Source organism: Elephantulus edwardii, unplaced genomic scaffold, assembly GCF_000299155.1.
Source record: "Elephantulus edwardii isolate Elephantulus edwardi_28Jun2011 unplaced genomic scaffold, EleEdw1.0 scaffold00080, whole genome shotgun sequence".
NCBI lineage: Eukaryota > Metazoa > Chordata > Mammalia > Macroscelidea > Macroscelididae > Elephantulus > Elephantulus edwardii.
In genome coordinates, this window is record NW_006399830.1 from 10,610,792 (window position 1) to 10,631,730 (window position 20,939).

Consider the following 20,939-nt stretch of genomic DNA (forward strand, 5'->3'; position numbering starts at 1 on the left):
CCACACATGGGGCCGCCATGAAACAGAAATGACTGGATGACAGATCATTTGACTGGCATCTGGCTGTGTCCCTGTTCACGGCGGGGCGGGGATGACTTGGAAAAAGACAGTATTAATGGTTCACAACACGAGGCGTGTAATCAGTGCTCAGAATTTACATGAAAAATTGTTGAAATGACAAATATTTTGGACACACACTTTTTTACCACAATAAAACTAAACTGTAGGGGCAGGTTATTTATGAGAGATGTAGCAGTATTTTTATAATTATTAATAATGAGACAGCCAGCCAGGAATGAGATAGAACAGAGAGCATAAAAAAAAAACAGGGGACCAGCAGGTCTCTGAAGGGCAGACCTGAGCTTCCCTGTATCTTTATTGAAAATTATCAGGAAGTAAATCACAAAGAGAATTCAATGCAAATGAAGCCAAGCTCTTTCTATTGAAAACCTTCTGCTTGACTCAGGAGGGAGGGGTCAGCAAATACAATACAAGAATCCTTAAGGATTGCCTTAGTGCCTCAGGCTGAGCTCTAGCTTGAACCCGGCCTCCCCCCACATCCTGAAATAGCCTTCATTTATCATAAATATTTAGTATTGGCTTCCTATAAGAGAACCTCACGGAGGCAGGCCGCTGGTTCTACCAACACAGACAGAAGGAAATGAAGTCACATTGGCAGAGCGCTGAGATGTCTGTGGTCCCAGGATTCTGGGCCTCCTGCAGGGGCTGGGCCTGGGCCCAGACCAGAACCTGAAAACAAAACTAAGAACTCGAAGTGAAATGGCTTAAAACGAAGTGTGAGCGTTGTTATCTAGAGAGAAGTTTGAAAGAACTGGCATAACTATGAGGATGAAATAAATAGATGAGGAGACAAAGTCCACAGTGCCTATGAAAACTCCCAAGGATCTGACAAGATACCAACACTGCGAAGACAAAGAGGATCCCGGCTCAAGTCCCATCTCACACCTTCTCTCTCCTCAGCTGTGTTGTGGGCCGTAGCTGTCATGGGTCAATCAGAAGGAGGCATTGTTTGGATTTCTTCCAAACAGTGTTGTTGTTGTTGTTGTCATTGATAATTGCTATCTACTTCCCTCTGAAAAGATTGAAATTAAAATAGTCCCTATAGTTCTCAGCTGAATTAAACTCAGGTTTCTATAGTTCTCAGCTAAGTTAAACTCAGGAATTTTTCCATTGTCTCGAGTAAAGCCCCACACCCATGTATCCAGGGCAACAGTATTTCAAGAATGGCTAACTGAAGGGCAGGGCAAACAAGCAGATGTTTCTCGACTGATAACCAATGTATCTTGTGCTTTTCCACTGCCCTGGAGTTTGAACTCATTGTATACTTAAGAATTTGTGACACCACCCTATAGTTAAAGATCTATCTAACTGCTACATGTGCTACGTGACTGCCGCAAGTGCTACGTGCAAAAATGCTGTGTAAACCCTGAGCGAACACTGAACCAATGAATTCAAACTGTGCTTTCATCACCCAATGAGAAGCTGATACCCAGTTGTATCTCCCTAAAGTGTATAAAAAAGCTCAACTTTGTCTGCTCGCAGTCGACTCCTCTGTCTCCTGCGAGAGATAAGGGTCGCCCGGAGCTCCGCAATAAACCTCTTATCTCTTGCTGTTGCATCAAGCCAGTGTCTTGGAGTCTTGGGTCTTCGCGTCCACTCGGGACAGAACAGGACCAGTGGTTGGGGGGTCCTTCACCCTCTATCTCAGAGCAGCTCTGTGCTTTATAAAACACCGCTGGTCCTGGGCCATGATGGTTGACTGTTTGAGTCTGTTTGTCTCTTCACCTCACTGAGGGCTCCCCTTGAAGGAAAAATATGGCAGTTGCCCCACCAGCCCCAAGCTTGATCACTCCCTGAGAAACTTGATAACATCTAAGCTGGTCATATCAAAGACCAGACTAGACAATGGATCCTGATAAAAGTCTGAGCTTGGAAAAAAGGTGCTAAAACCTAACTTAATTAACACATCAAATTCCAAGAAATACCAGCTTAGTCCTTCGTAGGACCCCTATAAAAGGAAACCACCCAGACTGTGGATGCGCCATTTTGATCCTGTCAGCATGCCATGCTGCTGGGTCACTCGGCGTCTGTCCCTCTCAGACCACTCAATAAAGGCCTGTTCATTTCTTGGGACCGATTTCTTTCTTTATCTCTAACACCCCTCACCTTTGCTGGCCTCCACTCTGTGAAGCATGACGTCCTTCTCCAGGGATTAGTCCCTCCTGCTGAGGCCTCCAAATGAAAGTCAGAGTCTCATTCCCCAGGCTTGGAAGCGGCAAAGCTTCCGAAGCAGGTCCTGGGAGCTGCCTTCCCAGCCTGTCTTAGTCTGGAGGCTCCCCGGAAGCCTACCCATCACAGGGGGCCCTGCTGGGATTTGAAGTGCAAGTGGAACACTTTTCAGTATCACAGCCACCACAGTACAACCTGCAGTAGTTCCAAAACATATCTGTTCCATAGCATGCCCCCGGCCCCGCCATCCAAGTTCATATTGATTCTCGTTTTAATTGCTACACAGCAGCCGACCAGAAAACTGACAGGCTTAGCACCGTGGCAATCATTTCTTCTGCTTCCAGACTTGCAAGCTGGGCAGGACTTGGTGGGGATGGCTCATCTCTGCTCCCTGAAGCTTACCAACTGGGAAGCTTCTATCCCTGGGCACGCTGAAGACTCTCATTAATGCTCACGTCTGGCAGATGACAATGGCTGTCAGCCCAGATACAGCTGGGGATGTTGGCTGGAGCATCTCTTTCTGTGGCCTGGGCTTCCTCGGTGCATGGTGGCTGCACTCCAGCTCTGAACGTCCCACCATAGGCTCTAGATGGAAATAGCATTGACTTCTATGGCCTGGCATTGGAAGTCATAGAGTGTCACTTCTGCCATCGCCACAGGGTACCCAGATTCAAGTGGAGGAGATACAAACCCCATCATCAATGAGAGGAGGGTCAATATTAAAAGAACGCATGGGATAGGGGTTCTTACTAGTGCCATCTTGGAAAATGTACTCACCATAATTTCTCACTGACGGTTGTGGAGGGAGAAGACCCCACCACATTTTTTTCAGGCTATTTTGGAGGGTCAAATTGAAATGGGAAGGAAGGCAGAGTCTGAAAGTGCACAATAAATGTCATGGTATAATTTCCTATTTGAAAAACACAAAAATGTTTTCACAGAGTAGACTTCAGTAAAGAAAGCTTAATGAGGTTTCCCTGACTGACAGGAAAACACAGACTAATAAAACTCTCACCTGAGCTGCAAGGGAATAAATAGCCTTTTGAAGGAGTCCTATTAGAAAAGGAGATCTGAGATTGTTGTGTTTAAAAGAAAAGAGCAGAGGTTTAAAAAGTTCAAAATTTACTGGCTGAAGAGTCTCTGACAACAAAAGTCGAACCTCCCAGGAAGCCAGTTCATTTAGACTGACCAGCTGTGTGCTCCCCAGTTAGAATTAGTTTCATAAAATGGAATTTAAGTGAGGGTTACAAGTCATGCCAGGACCCCGAATTTGTGGACGAGAGAGACTCTGCTGAAAAGAAAAGCTGGAATAACAGCAAAAGAAAAGTCAACTCTTTCATCATGTTTCTCAGGGCAGCTCTGCCTACAAAGGTCGCTGCCCTAGCGAGTTAAGCCTGTGCTTCTTGGGCTATTAAGCAGTCTTTCCAGAATGTTCAGAGACTCAGAGGCAGAGACCACCAAAGGCAAAAAGGGTTTTAATGACGATAATGAAAAGGAACCCTGGTGGCAGAGTGGTTAAACACTTGACTACTAACCAAAGGTCAGCAGTTCAAATCCCTAGGTCATCAGTCATGCTCTGTAGGAGAAAGATGTGACAATTCGCTTCTGTAAAGATGGACCACTTTGGGAACCATGGGGTGGGGGGTCTACTTCTTTGTCCTGTAGGTTCAAGTGAAGCTACAGGAATATAACTAAAGGAATAGACCTAGGACTCAGGTGCCCTGTTGATGTCATTTTGAGCTACTAACCAAAAGCTCAGCGGTTCAAATCTACCAGGTGGCCCACAGGATGGGCAGCTGCTTCCTGTAAGGACTGAGAGCCTTGGAAATCTGATGGACTGTCACAAGAGTCGGGCTCAACTCAATGGCAGTGTGGTGGGTTTTGTTTTCAATTCAGAAGCCCTCATGGTGTAACAGTTAAGTGTTCGGCTGCTGACCAAAAGGTTGGTGGTTTAAACCCCCGCAGTTGCTGTGATCTGTCCTCATAAACATTGCAGCTTAAGCAGTTCTTCTCGTCCACACCAAGTCCATGAGAGAAAGTGGACTTGATGGCACCCGATGACTATCAGGACCTCCTGCGCCGCCTCCAGGCCACAGCAGACATTACTCAGCAATGGACACACCGGACTGTGTGCAGAGAGGCCCTGCCTTGTTCTCAGCAGCCATCCTGGCCGCCACCCCTAGGACACCTGACTGTGTACAGCAGCCGCAGACCCTGGCCCCAGAACCCAGCATTTACAATCACTGTTAAAGACCTCGCAGCGGGCAGAACAGCGCTGGAGCCATCCACAACGGAGCATGACTCCCAGGCCTTGGAAACTAATGGAGTTTACTTGGCTGGGCTTCAAAATTGCTTAGGACAAGTGATTCATTTTTCTCTTTCCTTTTCTCCCTTTATGGAACTGGCCCATCTAAAGCTGTTACCCATGCTCTCCATTATATTTTGGAAGCAGATAACTTGTTTTAGGTTCACACAGATGGAGAGGAAATATACTCAGGACGGACCATGCCCAGAGTCTTAACTCATCCAAATGGTTTAAATGATGAGATTTGGGACTTATGAACTTATGCAATTTCAAGATATTTGGGAATAGGGTAAATGTATTTTGCATGTGGGATGGACACAAATCTTTGGGGCCAAAGGATGGATTGTGGCAGGTAGAAAAGGACCCATACAAACAACTGGTCATAGTCTAATCCTCAGAACCTATGAATACGTTACTTCATGTAGCAAAAGAGACTGTGTAGATGTGATCAAGGGTAAACATCTTAAAATGGGATGATCCCCCTAGATAGTCCAGGGGCCCGAATGAATGGCCTGAATCCTTTAAAGTAGAGAACTTTTCCCAGCTGAAGTCAGAGAGGAAGATGACTGTGGGAGAACAGCCAGACAGATGCAGTATTGTTGTCTCTGGAGACAGAGGAAGGGGCCACAAGCCAGGGAGTGTGGGCAGCTTCTGTCTGGATAAGGCAGATAGATTCTCCTTAACCCTTCCAGAAGGGAGCACAGCCCACACCTTGAGTTTTGGCTAATGAGATGCTTGTCAGACTTCCGACTCCCAGAACTATAATACATGTGTGTTGTTTGGGGTCACTAATTTTGTAGTCATTTGTTACAGCAGCATTATAAAAACAATATGGGCCCCGAATCGCTTTCATCCATGGGGTTTGTTGCTGTTAAGTGTTGTCAGTTGGTTTGAACTCACAGTGATTCAATGTTTGACTGAACAGGTCTGCCTGGTGCCACGCCATCCTCACAACGCCCTCTGCATTGAGTCCACGTTCGCAGCCTGTGACAATCCGCATCATTGAAGTATCCCAGTGGCTAAAGGCTGCCAACTCAAAGGCAGGTGCTGAGAACAGCAGGTGCTCCACGGGAGAAGGACGGAGAGTCTCCTCTGGCGTCGTCTACTGCCGCTGAAAACCTGCCGAAGATCAATTACCAGTCGGTTCTACGTCAACGACAGTGAATTGGAACTGTTCATATATTCTTCACTTCCTTGGCTGTGAACAGTGACGAAGAAAGTGACAGCACATGAGAAGCTCAGGTGATACAAGCCCAACAACAGCCTCAGCTGGTCACACTGAGGCCAGAGAATCCTTGAAGAATTGTCCTGAGCTGAGCCAAGAGGAGCTGGCCTTTACCTTTCTACAATGAGCAATGGGTGTGGATCAATTCCCCAAATGTGCTCCATGGAACCCCAAGGCTGCCTTGGACTCTTCCCCAAAGGTGATGGCATTGGCCTTGGCCAAAAAAAAAAAGACTATCTGAAACAAAAGACAGTCCCAAAGGGGTCGCCGCAAAAAGGCATCCACTAACCACAGTTCCAGCTACTGAGACAATGGTCGACCTTGAAGATGACCTAGGGTGCCCCAAATGGGTCATCAGCAAGTGAATTCCTCTCGCAGAGCTTTGATTTCCTCATCAATAAATTATTACCCAGAGTAGTTAGTGGATCAGGTAAGCTACCATCTACTGTATGTGTGTTAAACACAAGTCAGAAGCAATTGAATGCCGACTCACAGCGCAACAGCAGCGACACCATGGAGGTCCAACATAGGGCCCACTGGCAGTGCATTCCAGCTTCCCAGAGGCCCCTGGGGGATTGACCCAGCGTGGCCTAGGACTCAAGTCCCCTGCCTTCCAGTCATGTCCCTCTCTGCTCTGTGTTGCCCTGTGCACAACGCCCTATCTAAAGAGTCAGAAAGTATGCATGCTGTAGGTCCATCTGCTGAGACAATCTTCTTGCCCAAAGTTTATTTGCCCTCACAGTCAGCGGGCTGTGACTTCAGCTGGATTCTTGTTTTCAGTAGCTTAAGGATTTCATTTGGCTCCTCTGCGAAGCCATCTCTTGATCCTGCAAAGCCTCCAGGCTCCCTGGGACCTGGATGACTATTCTATTTGCCCACACAAGCCTGGAAGAAGGGTTCATTACTCGACACAATAGGTGACTTCATCTGCCGGCCATGGTTAAGTGGCCACACGGGTCGGCAGCACAACGCCAGCACACAGCCCTCAGGGGTGCTGGGGTCAGACAACAGGCCCAGGGCTCTGTTCTGCGCAGCTGTGTCCACTCTCCCCGCACTCTCAGTCTGTGTCACGCACAGCAGTCAGGACAGCCTTCCCAAATCCTCTATGTCAGAATCTAAAGTTGAGGCCCTTGCTGTCTGTGTAAATAGTACAGCAGTGAGAAAGTAGTGCCTTCAAAGATCTTTTTTAGGAGCTCTGGTGACCTAGTGGCAAGAAGCTGCACTGCAATCCCAGAGGTACTGAAAAGATTGAAATTAAAATAGTCCCTATAGTTCTCAGCTGAATTAAACTCAGGTTTCTATAGTTCTCAGCTAAGTTAAACTCAGGAATTTTTCCATCCCCACACCCATGTATCCAGGGCAACAGTATTTCAAGAATGGCTAACTGAAGGGCAGGGCAAACAAGCAGATGTTTCTCGACTGATAACCAATGTATCTTGTGCTTTTCCACTACCCTGGAGTTTGAACTCATTGTATACTTAAAAATTTGTGACACCACCCTATAGTTAAAGATCTATCTAACTGCTACATGTGCTACGTGACTGCCGCAAGTGCTACGTGCAAAAATGCTGTGTAAACCCTGAGCGAACACTGAACCAATGAATTCAAACTGTGCTTTCATCACCCAATGAGAAGCTGATACTCAGTTGTATCCCCCTAAAGTATATAAAAAAGCCCAACTTTGTCTGCTCGCAGTCGGCTCCTCTGTCTCCTGCGGGGATAAGAGTCGGCCCGGAGCTCCCCAATAAACCTCTTATCTCTTGCTGTTGCATCAAGCCAGTGTCTTGGAGTCTTGGGTCTTCGCCGTCCACTCGGGACAGAACAGGACCAGCGGTTCGGGGGTCCTTCAGTACATGGTTCCTTCGCCGTCCACTCGGGACAGAACAGGACCAGCGGTTCGGGGGTCCTTCAGTACATGGTTCAAATTCACTAGATGCTCTGGCTGGAGAAGAAGGGGCAATCTCCTCCTGTACCAGTCAGATCCGATTTGACAGTACACACACACAGAATAATAAAAAATTAAAAAAAATTTTTAAAAAGATCTTTTTTAAAGTCTTGACATGAATCTGGAAGCCCTGTTGGATTGTTAAAAGCTGCCTTTCCAAATGGCCAGGAGCCCTGGTGGTATAGTAGGTAACCGAGCTGTCAGTGGTTCAAACCCACCAACTATCCTAAAGTGGAAAGAGACAGCCTCCTCCCATAAAGATTAACAGCCAATGGAGTGTCGCTATGAGTCACAAGGACTGGAGGCCAGAGGCAGTGGGTTTGAACACTGGTGCTGATCTGGCCAGATGCCCAGGACAACCTCCCTTTCCTCTGAGGTCAGGCAGACACAGGACATTGCCAGCTATTCCCAAAGGGCCTCTTTCATTATAGTCAAAGTGATGCAGATGGCACAGCTTGTGCCCAGAGAGCCCTGATGCCCAGAAGTCTTGTAGACCTTCACAACACACACCTGCAGACAGACATGGTTGAGGAAGCAATTTTACCAACAGGTTACTAGAAGGAGCTGTCATAATATCCTGGGACCTCCCTGTATGAAAATGAGTGGTCTGGACCTTCCACTTCTCCCTTGGTTCAAATCCACCAGCCACTCTGAGGGAGAAGGATGAACAATCTCCTCTCATGTATTAACTGCCTCTGAAAACTTGAAGTCTCAGCTGTGGGTCAGTTCTGACTCGACGGCACACAGCCACTCCCACTCAGCCAGACCACAGGGCGACATTGTCGTCAGAATTTCTATTGCATGAATAAGTGTGAAAACCCTTCCTTTTTAAAACTCAGGGAGACCTTGGACAAATCCCTTCCCCTTCGCACCCTCTATTTCTGTCCCTGACATGAGGATTAGAGGAGTGTGTGCGTTAGGAAGCCAAACCAGACTCCCTGCAGCAAGTCCGTCCTGCTCGCAGCATCCTGCAGGAGGGAGCAGAACTGCCCCGTAGAGTTTCTGAGGCTGAACCTTCACAGAACCAGATCGCCTCCTTCTCTGCCCAGCGAGCTGCTGGTGGGTTCAAACCACCAACCTTCCAGCTAGCAGCTGAGCATTATAACCCCCGCACCACCAAGACTCCTGTCATCGACTGCTGTGTGTCTCCAAAAGTACATGTATGTGATGATACAATGTGGAAACTATGTTGTGGCCTCCCATGTTATGTTAAACAAGTAACTATGAAAGGATTAAGGGTGAAACGCAACACCCCTTAAACCCATCACAGCCCCAATAAATGTAAGAAAATGTTCCCTAGAGTGTGGCCTGTAACATCTTTTATCTCACGACAAAAGAAGGTCAGAGAAGAAAAGAGGATCCTCTACGTGACGGATTGCTATGGTGACTGTAGCAATGGTCTCGAGCTGTCTCAGATTGCGGGGATGGCGTCGGACAGGGAGAGGTCAGATCTTTTGTTCACAGACTTGCTCAGAGTCACAGAGAGAGCTCTGTTGGCCCAGTGGATAGAAAGTGATGCTGTCAAGCCAAAAGTGGGTGATTTTAATCCGTAGCCCTCAATCATTGCGCTGATGAGGGGTGGGAAGAGAGACTAACGTACTGCAAGCATTTTTCTGTAGCCTCCTCTAGCCTCTCACTCACGGCCTTTCAGTGGGAACCAACCTGTAGCCGACCCTCCATTGAGTTTCTGAGGCTGTAAATTGTGGGAGGTGATTGCCCATCTCAGCCCCAGGAGGGGTCGTTTTGCGTTAACAGTACAACTCCCTGCAGACTAACCCACCAGAACTCCTCTTTCAGCCCAAAGGGGCGCATGTGTAGTATCTTTTTTCTGGTTGTACGTTTTTTGTTATGCTTGAACATCTATTCATGTTGTATATTAGGGTTTCTAGAGTTGTTCCTAGATTATCTCTGATGAACTTTATAGTATTGGGTTTTACTCTTAGGACCCTGGTCCACCTTGAAGTGTTTTGTTTCATTTTGTTTTTGGTTCTGGGGTTTTTCATTATTCATTTTAATGAAAATTTACAGAGACTTAGGATTTCCCTCCATTCATTGTTGCACTTTTCTCCCTGCCCATCCCTGCCCCCTAGTCCACTCTTCTCTTTAAAAAGTAAAATTCTTTCAAAAATTTATTTTTTTTAAGTTAGGATTGTAATATGTACCTTAGTTAGCTTGTTGCAACCCCATTCACGTACAGGCAAGATACAATGTTCAACATTCACACACACACACAGACAAGTGCACACACTTGCATGCACACACACCAGCAGTGCCTGCACACACGTGAACACATGCATGCAGACATGTGCAGACACATGCATGGGGCCAGGAGCCCACAGGCTCCCTTGGGGCTGTTACAGGAAAAAAGGAAGCCCAACTCAGCTATGAAGTGCTGATAAGAACTGTTCGAGAACCTTCCTCTCAGAGTACACCCCTGGGTTTCATTACATTAACAACACGGCCTCAAGGTCCTTCTGTCCTTACGGGGAAATGCATTCCTCAGCAAATTATCCTGCAGTCAGGGTTTCTTAAAATTGCATTTTAATACCAGAAAGCGCCGGAGCAGGGCAGGGAGGGCGATGAGGCTGACGGTTCCGGTAGATTCAGGTTTGCATGGAGGGGGTTGGGGCTCCGACTGGTTTGAGAGGTGGGGGGCAGGAGGAGCACTTGCATATTGTTGCCTTCTTTATCCACAACCACTTATTTAAAGCAAAGCTCATTTTGGGGGGTGGGGGGAGAATGGGGGAGAGGAAGCCAGAACATCCCAACCAACAATAGTGTGTAATTAGTTCATAAATAGTTCCGCAGAGTAATTAGGCCATTAGTGCCAGTCCCAGCTCTGAGGCTGCATCAGGGCCCCGTGCCTCCCTCGGCGTGGCCTTGACACTGGGGGTGAGAGAGAGCTCGCTCCCTGGTGGCTCCAGACACTCAATGCCTCTGTTGCCAACCTTGGGTAGGGCCACCTCCCAGCAGGAGAGCGGGAGTCGGGCAGTTCCCGGGACACGGATCAATACATGCGGGGAGCACGTGTTCAGGCCCAGGTCCCACAGATAGAGAAGGCCTCAGATGCACGACCCAATCGCTAATTGGCTGGAGATGGCAGGCTGGCGCCAAGTGAAGGTCACGCCCCCGCCCATGTCCCATGGTATCTGTCAGCTGGCAGCTCTCGGTGGTGTCATGGGTCTTCATGAAAGGAAAATAAGAGGCCCAGGTCACCTCTGAGCTGGGTCCGTCACCCCCACGACCTAGTGATGCACTAGACGGAAACTGAGGCTCAGAAAGAGGCTGTCACTTTCCAACATCAATTTCTAGAGTTCCAAGCAGTTCCCAAGTGGAAATCGTTCATATACATCCACCATGCTGGGGAGAGACAGTGTCATGTTTACAAGTACAGACTGCTTCTCGAGGACCCCGGTTCAGTTCCAGGCTCCGCCACTTCCCTTCTGTGACCTTAAATAAGCCGCTTAACTGCTGTGTCTGTCTTGCAAAATATTGCAGGTCGTGGGTCCACCTTACCAGGCGTCCTGCCTGTTTTGTGCAAGGACGCGTGGTGGGGCCCTAGCTGCCTGCTGCAACACACATTCAGAGGAGAGGCGCTCATCTTGTGAGAAGTGCAAACAGAAAAGGAGTGAATTGATGAATACATGCAAAGACTTGCGCCTGCTGTGATGGGGGGAGCCCACTGGGCGATCAAACGACCCACACCACCCAGAGCGTGTCCATTTATACAGAAAGACCACGGCATACACTCTGCCCTTGCATGTACATTGCTTCAGTGAATCCCCTGATAATATTATGGCTATAACATCATCACAGAGTTTTTCTTCTTTTACAGCCAAGGAACAAACCAGAGGAATGACTTTTCCAGGTCCAAACGGCACACTGGCGAGGGCTCCAGACGTCAGCACTTTACTACTCTGTAGTAAAGGTGGGCGAATCTTGCCTGTATGTAGGACTGCAGGAGAATGAACAAGTCAGTCACAGCCAAACACAGCAAGAGAGCTCCTTAGAGCGAGAATGGAAATCTGGCTTTCTTTGGGCATGTCATCAGGAAAAACCAATTCCTAGAAAAGGGCAGTGTGGTCGGTAGAGGGCCATTGAAAATAAGAGAGCCCTTCCGAGATGGGGATCCCATAGCCACAGCCATGGACACAAATATCCTGAGTAGGGGGCAGGACTGGGCAATGTTTTTGTTCTGTTCTGTATGAGTCTGTCATGAACCAGAATAGAGTCAATGGCAACTAACAAAAGATCTAGATGGATGATGGGTGAGACTCATGACGTCCAGAACAAAAGCCACGCTTGATGATTCTAGGGTCCCGCAACCATAGTGCTGGGAGACATCAGAGTCAATTGATAACACAGTCCACAAAAACATTCTGCATTCTACTTTGGCGAGTAAGCTGTGTCTTGTGAGCAGCCGTCCAAGGTGCAACTCTTGATCTCTCCAAAGCAAAGAAGAGGAAAGAAAAGCAAAGATGTGCTGAAATAATCCATGTCAAGGAATAATGGAACCGGTGAAGCTCAACTTGCACAATCCTGAGACAAGAAGAAATAATGGTGCCTGGCTACGGAGCTCACCTCCTAGAAGGGATCAGGGCGAGGAGGTCCTGAAAGAAGTGGGAGAAATGTAGAAGAAAACTCAAAACCGTAAGGCTTTGTATGCTTCTAAAAGCTGAGCAGTGAACCAGGAAGACAAAGGGGAATCGATGTCGTTGGATTGTGGTACTAGCAAAGAGTACTGGACAGATCATGGACTGTCAAAGGAACAGAGATCTGTCTTCAAGGACGCACAATAGGGTGCTCTGTGGAGGCAGAGTGGTGAAGCTTCATGTCACGTCCTTTGGAAAAGTCCGGACTTTAAGCTTGGTAAAAATATAAGGTCAACAAAAGAGAGAAAGGCCCTTAATGAGATATATTGGCATAATGACCACAAGAGTGGACTTGAGCATGGCCGAGCATGTGAGGCTGGTGCAGAACAGGGCGAGGTTCTCATCTGTTATCCACAGGGTCACTCTGAGTCAGAGAAAACTCAGCAGGATCGAGAAACAGCATCTTTTGCTGAGGTGTCTGGATATTCTCACAGACAGTGGACGTGCAGTTCATACAGAGGAAAATGCCTGGCCTAGGCAGCCCCCTGAAAGTCTGCTCCCAAGCCAGCTTCTCAAGCCAGGAAAAGCACATCTAATATCAACACGACACCCAGTGGCCCAAAGCCCCAAAGCAACCGGACATCCCCACAATGCAAGATGCCCATAGAATGTCTCTTTCCTTGCCTTGTCAGAATCCACCGCCTTCGTGACTGGGAAGCTGTCAGTGTGATCTATAACCCCCAGGCAGGTCTGCAATATGAGCTAAATTGCCTGAGTCACTAGCGATGATAGAGTCATTCTGCAGGAAATTGGAAATCAATTCTTGTCATCACTGTACAGAATTCCTTTATCAAGAGTTCCAGCGCACCATGTAATGCGGCCAAGAAGGACATGAAGTCTGATATGACAACAAGGAGAGAGTGTGTGTATGTGTGTGTCTAAAATCATATCAACACTGGAGATAAGAAGACCCTAACATCCAAAAGGTGAACATACACCTTCCAGACAGTTGAGAACATAGGCTGTGCGCCCACTAGATAACCCACATGAAGGTGAGAAGGAATTACCTCCCTTAAGATTTTGTGGTGCACCGAGTTAGTGCAAAACAAAAAACTCTCCACTGCAACACAGGAAGGGAGCTCTAGTGGCTTGGTGGTAAGGAATTGGGATGCTAATACAAAGGCACACGGTTCAACACCACCAGCTGCTCCACAGGAGAAATCTTCCTCCTAGGCGATCTCCTCTCATGTGGTTGACTGTCTCTGAAAAGCTGCTGGAGGGTCAGCTACGGACTGGTTCTGACTCGATGGTCCATGATGACAACAACAACAACAACAACCACACAAAGGAACCCTGGTGATTTAATGCATCATGGATTGGGCTGCTAAGCAAAAGTTCGGCAGTGCTAACCCACTGTTGTTTCATGGATAAAAAAAAGAGAGAGAGAGAGAGTCTGCTCCTGTTAAGATTTACAGCCTTGAAATCTTGATGGGACAGTTTTAGTTTCTACAATGACCTGCCGGATCACTACAAAGAGGATGAGGAACACTTGTTTGGAGGTCCTAGCAGGGGACCACCGCTACCTGTATCCTCATGACCAGAGGACAGTCCTCCTCCCTCAGGGAAAGGCTTTTCCTTCAACCAAACCAACAGCTTTGGGAGGGACATTCACAGAGCAGTGAGGGAGGACAAAGACAGCCGCCTCGCCAGGCAGAGCAGCCAAATCCACCCTGGTCAGCAAGGAGGTGAGAGATGTCCCAGCCAGATGGTCCTCGCGTCCAAGGGTTAGGATCCACTCAACAGTGGTGGTTCAGCACCATCAGAATCTTTGAGTATTTTCTCAATTACTCGCATGAGGGTGTAGGTCTGGGGTTTTGCTGAGCTTTACTCGTCTCCTTTGGTTTATTTGTTTTAAGGAACTGCAAGGTCATAAGAGTTAGCCCAAAGATCTGGTCTGAGTTTTCACTCACTGAGGCATATGTTTTCTTGGAAAAGGTGCTGATGTCTCAGAATCTCTTTTTTTTTCTCATCTGTAACATACAGGAAGTGCTAACCATGTAATTACGAAGTAAATGTATAAATATGTGTGTGTGTATATATACATATGTACATAAATTAGTGAAGTGAATAAAGTTGCATATACAGACATACTTCATAAACTTAGAGTATGACATAGGATTGGTTATGTGGTTATGTGTTTCTAAACAAATGGGTAAACTTAACCCCCTAAAATTCCAATTTGCCTTAAACAAGTTCATCTGAAATATTAGAGGCATAGTTAGCATTTGTTTTTCCTTTTTATAAACATCTAGTTGCCTATTCACTCACTTGCTCGCTGCCAATGAGTCCATTTCAACTCAACTCAATCCCTCATCACGTTTCTGAGGCTGCGAATCACACAGCAGGAGGCTGCCAGTCTTTCCCCAGCAAAGCTGCTGATGGATTTGAACCAGTGGAGATGAGCATTCTTTGGGTTAGCAGTGTAATTTGCTACTGATTATACCACTAGAGCTCCCTTGCTTGTATATTATGGGTTTGGAATAACAATCAAGAAGTCTTATCCCACGTTCTAAGACATTTGGAGAGTTTTAGAGAACATAGCTTACAAACTGCAAACATTGGTGTTGGCCCTTTTCCACAATGGAACTCACTCCTGGTCTTCAGAGACCTTGGGTTTTCTCACACTTTGCACTTATAGCTATTATTGTTGTTATGAGGTGTCATCCCTCAATTCTGACTCACAGAGACCCATTTTACAACAGAGCACAGCACTGCCCAGCTCTACGTCCTCTCAGGACCATTGAGATCTATCTCCATCTCCATCTGTCTCTGTCTCTATATGTATATATATCTACATCTACATCTACATCCATCTCTATCTCTATCTCTATCTCTTATATCTATATCTATATCTATATCTATATCTATATCTATATCTATATCCATATCTATATCTATATCTATCTATCTCCTCTATCTCTATCTCTTTCTCCTCTATCTCTATCTCTATCTCTTCTATCTATCTCTATCTCTATCTCTATCTCTATCTATCTCTGACCACTGTGTTAATCTAGCTCATTGAAGGTTTCCGTATTGTATTGCAGACCCTCCACTTTCCCAAGTGTGATGTCCTTCTCCAGGGACATAATAACATGTCCAAAGTCTGTAAGACAAAGGCTCATATCCTTGTTTCTAAGGAGCATTCTACTGGATTTCTTCCACAACGGATTTGTTTGTTCTTTTTTGCCATCTGTTCAATATTCCTCATCAATATCACAATTCAAAGGCATCAACTCTTTGGTTTTCCTTATTTGCATCCAACCTTCACAGGAATAGGAGGGAAATGAATTGAGAACCCAGAAATCAGCTCCTCTAACTACAGCCAACTGATTTTTGACAAGGAGACAAAAATCAGGAAAGTGGGGAAATGGCAGCCTCTTTAACAAATGGTGTTTACAAAACTGGAAAACCATCTGAAGAAAACTCAAGCAAGACCCACATCTCAGACAATACACAAAAACCAGCTCAAGGTGGATCAGGGACCTACGTGTAAAACCAAAGACTATAGAATTCATCAGAGAAAAGCTAGGAATCACTCTAGAAAACCTAATCCACAGCATGAAGAGACTTCCATGCATAATGACAAACCTACAACCCGGAGAGAATAAAATAGATGTTTGATTTCTTTACTGGGTGTTGACTGTGGATTCAAATAAAATTAAACCCTTGACAATTTCAATCTTTTTATCTGTTTATCATGATGTCATTCATCTGTCTAATTGTGAGGATTTTCTTAGTGGCTCTAGTAATTCTTCGTGGTAGTTCTAAGTTCCCCTACAAGAATTACTCTAGAGAATTCTGAATATTATGAGCTCCACTAGCAAATCTCCTTGGCGTGGTGTTGCATCCCATCGAGTCAGAGCTGACTCTACAGTGGTTTTTCAGAGGCTTTAAATCACACAGTTGGTGAATTCAAACCGCCTCGCTTTGGTTGGCGGTACAACACCTTATCCACTAGGCCACCAGAGCTCACTCAGACTCCCTTATGGTCACTAAAAAGAGCACCCACATTAAAAGAGGGACATCAGAGGGTGTCTTCAATGTGAATGCTACCAATGCCTCGCCCATACCTTCCTAAAATCCACACTTTGGCTCAAGTGTCCTTCTCTCCCAGAAAATCTTCCTTTGTATGTAGACTGACATCGGTGCTCTTCAGCTCTCTGGAGAGGTCCATGACAGCAGATTTTCCCTATATGCAATATGTCTTTTGATTTCCTGACTGCTGGTGTTAAGAGTGTTGACTGTGAATCTGAGCAAGCTGTAATTGCTAACAACCTCAATCTCTTCTCCATCTATTACGGTGCTACCAATTGGCCCAGTGGTGAGAATCTTTGTCTTCTTGATGTTGCGCTTCAATCCCTATTGAAGACTATAGTCCTTGACCTTTTGCAACAAGTGCTTCAGGTCTTCTTCAGCTATAGAGGCCAATATCTTCACAAGTGATCTATCAGCAGAGTTGATCCAAAACCCACCAGCATTTGGTCTTTAGGATTGGGCAGACCTGAATCTGAGTCCTGCCTTTGACTTGTAACTGCTCAGCTTGTCTTGACACATCGCTCCTCTGTCTAAGCCCAAGTTACTGTATCAGACAAGGAAGTAGGATGAAGGCACCTGTGTCAAAGTGTGGAGGTTGGACTTGGATGGAATGAAGCTGCAAAGCACTCAGCCCAGGGCCTGGAGCAGACCAAATCAAACTCCCTTGGACAAGCTGGTATCTCTGCTAAAACAGTTGTCCCAACAAGGTCAATGTTCCCAACAAGGTCAATGTTCCATTTTCCTTGCAGAAACAGTTATAGACAAGCCCAACATATTTTTTTTTCCTTCTTTCATTTTCCATGCTTGTAGGGCTTTGTACTGCTGTGATATTCAGTTTGGGGGTCAGTAGGTCACATAGATGAATCTCTACAGACAGACTGACAGAGAGCAGGGCCTCAGTGGTGACTCAGCCTTAAAATGAGGGGCAGAAATGGCTCTTTAAAGGGCATCTCGGATCCCAAGAGGGGTGTCAGGATCAAGCTCTTGTGTGCTTGGGGTCAGGAAGACCGGCCAGGCTTTTACTCAAGACCCGAAGATGCCAGGTTATGGGTCACAGTATCAGACTTTTCAGAGAACCTCTCCCATCCTGGCCTCCTTCGCCACCAAATCACCCCTCGCACAGATGATTGGCTGCTTGGTCCAGAACGAAGAGGGGGCTTCAAATGGGGTCATAGGATGTATGAACCTAAATTCTCTTTAAGGTAGAAATGACTGATATGGGGGTCTTTCCAGAAAGCCAGGTTCCAGGGCAGCAGAGGGAGGAAGAGGATGGGAGTCGGTCAGAGGGAGGAAGCCGTAAGGAACCGTGAATGGCTTCACACAGCTCACTGTAGGTAAGAAGCTGGCTTCACCGTGAGTCTCATAGCAGCCCCTGAGCAGAGACTTCCCATGGACATAAGATGTACACTCAGGTATTAACACAAAGATTGGCTGTGTGAATCCAGCCAGAGGCACCTTGGACGAAAAACCTGGCAATCTACTTCTGAGCAAGCACAACCACTCTACCTTGGATCACACGAGTCGGAGCCCACTTGATCGCTGGTACCAGTGTCAGCGATAATCCCTGAATGATACGTTCTTCTCAGTAAGTGTCTTCAAGGAGTAAGGTTCACCTCCTTCCTACTCAGGGCCTCTGGGCAACTGGAAGCCAAAGTACACACAGGATCCATGCTGGGCAAATGGCTCGTAACCTCTAAATCTCAGTGGGCGGTGGGGTCCCTGGACCGGCACAGGAAAGCTTGTCTGTGGGTCTGTTTTGGCCTGTGGGCCCAGTACCGGCTGCATGAAGAGGTCCACTGGGGCCAGCTGACTCATCAGGCGGATGGAAGCAGAGAACATACGTCAGACACTTGTGGGTTTTCAGTGAAACAGCTCACAGCTTTCCTTGGGAAGGAACGAAAACACAGGCAAAGCTGAAATGCTCTCTGAGTTGGGAATGTGAACACACACACACACACACACACACACACACACACACACACACACCAAAATACACACAAAACGCAGCATGATTTTCATTCGCTTTCTCACCAGTCCTCGGAAACAGAAGCCTGATCAAATGTCACTGTTACGATTCTTGTCTTGACCGCCACTGTTGTCACTGGCGGCTGCTGAATCAGCTCTGACTCCACGTTCAACAGAACAAAACGCTGTCCAGCCCAGAGTCACCTTCACAGTCATTAAAACACTTGAATCCATCGTCAGAGCCTCTGTGTGTCTTGAATGTCCCCCAGCCGAGGAGGCTCACCTCCAAGCGATACATCAGACAACATTCTGTTGGGGCCCAGGGGGTTTTCATTGGCCAGTTTTCTAAAGTAAATCACCAGGTCTTTCTTCCTCATCTGCCTTAGTCTGGAAACTCCACTAAACCTGTGCACCGTGGTATCTGGTATCTGATACCACGTCCTGGTATCTGAAATACCATTAACCTAGCATCTAGCATCATAGCAACACAAAGGCCACCACACTGTGACAAACTGACAGGCAGGAGGTGGATCATTCCAATTAGCTTTTTACCACCTATTATGCCGATTAGGGATTTCTAGAGGCCTAGCAGGAGCAATGATGTTGGTTTGAGGATTAAGGTGCACCTGATTCAGGCCATGGTCTTTGCCATCACTTGCTATGCTGCAGAGAGCTGGACAATGAATAAGGATGACAGAAGAATTGATGTCACTGAACTGTGATGTTGGAGAAGAGCACTGACTAGCCCATGGACGGCCAAAAAACCAAATAGATAGATATATCCTGGAGAAGGTGCAGCCAGAGTACTCCTTGAAGGCAAAGATGATAAAACGTAATCTCACATACGTTGTGAATGTTGCTAGGAGAGGCTATTCCCTGGAGAAGGACATCGTTCTTGGGAAAGTAGAGGGACAGCACAAGAGAGGAAGGCTCTCAACCAGGTGGACCGACACAGTGAGTGCAGCAATGGGCTCGAGGGTGTCAGAGACAGTGAGGCTGGCACGGGACAGGGCAGGATTCAGATCTGCTGCCCACAAGGTCGCTATGAGTCAACCCGACTAACAACAACAACAGTGGCCTCGTGGTAAGAAACTGCACTGTCAGCCCAAAGGCGTGTGTTTGAATCCACCAGCTGCTCTGTGGGAGAAAGACGGGCAATCTCCTCCTATGCGATTCGCTGCCTCTGAAAACCCGCTGGAGGGCCAACTGAGTCAGTCTCCACTCAACAGTATCCCAAATACATGACCAACAACATTCTACAAATTAATGGCGCTCTGGTAACCTGCCTCTGTGGAACCTCTATGAATTTTAAAAACAATAGTGACTGCAAGGGTTCAGGTCTTTTGTTCATAGGGTTGCAATGAGTCATGCTCAACTCGACAGCAATCACAACAACTAGTGCTGTAGTCTGTAGGGTCACACTGCTAATCCACTGCTAGCATTTCTCCACCGGTTCGAATCCAGCAGCCGCTCCATGAAAGGAGGATGGGCAGGCTCTCCTGTCTCTAATTACAGCCTCTGAAGGGTCAGCTAGGAGGCATTTCCAACTTGATGGCAATGAGATGAGGCGATGAGGCGATCTCAGCTAAAGGGCAATAAAACTGAGACTCAGGAAGTTGAAGCAACTGGCCAAACTCAAGCCAGCCCATCTCTGCCGACACCTCTCACTCAGATGCCTCTCTGCTTCTCTGTGTGATCGATTGAAATAATCTCACATGCCCCACACAGCAGTGAGACCACCTGGCCCCTTTCAGGCATCGAGGGGGCGCAGGGGAGAACGTAAAACCCCCTCCTTTCTTCGACACAAGGGCGTCTGCAGCAGGCCCTGCCTCCACACGCCTTTTCCTCTGGATGGGAAGGGCAGGCTGGCGCGCCTGGCCCCCAGATGGCCACGCTCATGCCTGGCGGCTGGGCTCTGCCTGGCGCTGCCAGCGAGGAGGAAACAAAGAGCCTCTTTACCCGGGAGGAGGCCGGCTGGCCCGCACATGCTCGGGTGCCGGTTTTCAAGATGTGTGCACTGCGGCCTCGCAGTCACTCTTCGTGTGTTAGTCTCCGGACTCTTTGAAGTTTCCCTTCTGGAGAAAACATTTTCTTAAATTATTGGCTCTTGAGGAGGGGAGGTAAAATGTGGGCGCCTTATGATCTTAACTCTCACAGCTCATAAATACTTGTGCAGACGCGACAGCCAGGCCCTCAAGGACTTGAGCCTGTTCTCTGGGAGAAAGAAAAGCAAAAGGCCTGGTGACTCAGCCCTGAACCGAAATCCTCCTACCCAGGGCCCCCAGGCCGCTTCTGAAGGCAGCAAAGCCTGAGTGGGGGGGAGGCTGCTCCCCAGAAGACAGGAAAGACAGCTGTCCTTCCGAATCAAACTCAAGCACAACTCCTTCCTATTTCGCCCCTCTGTCCTCTCTTTCCTAGAAACTCTGTCTGACTCCTAAATTCACAAATAGTCTCTTCCAAGGTCCAATTCTGGCCCAAACCAAACACCCACAGCCCTGAGCCAGTTCCAACTGCCAGTGACCTCCCTGTGAGCCCGGGACAGTAAATCTTCCCAAGAGGACA

The 20,939-nt window shown here is 47.3% G+C and overlaps 1 pseudogene; it reads left to right on the forward strand.

Moving 5' to 3' along the window:
- The window catches only part of LOC102873793, a 70,365-nt pseudogene extending 49,676 nt beyond the window's left edge, over window positions 1-20,689 (forward strand).
- Window positions 20,690-20,939: the final 250 nt, after the last annotated feature.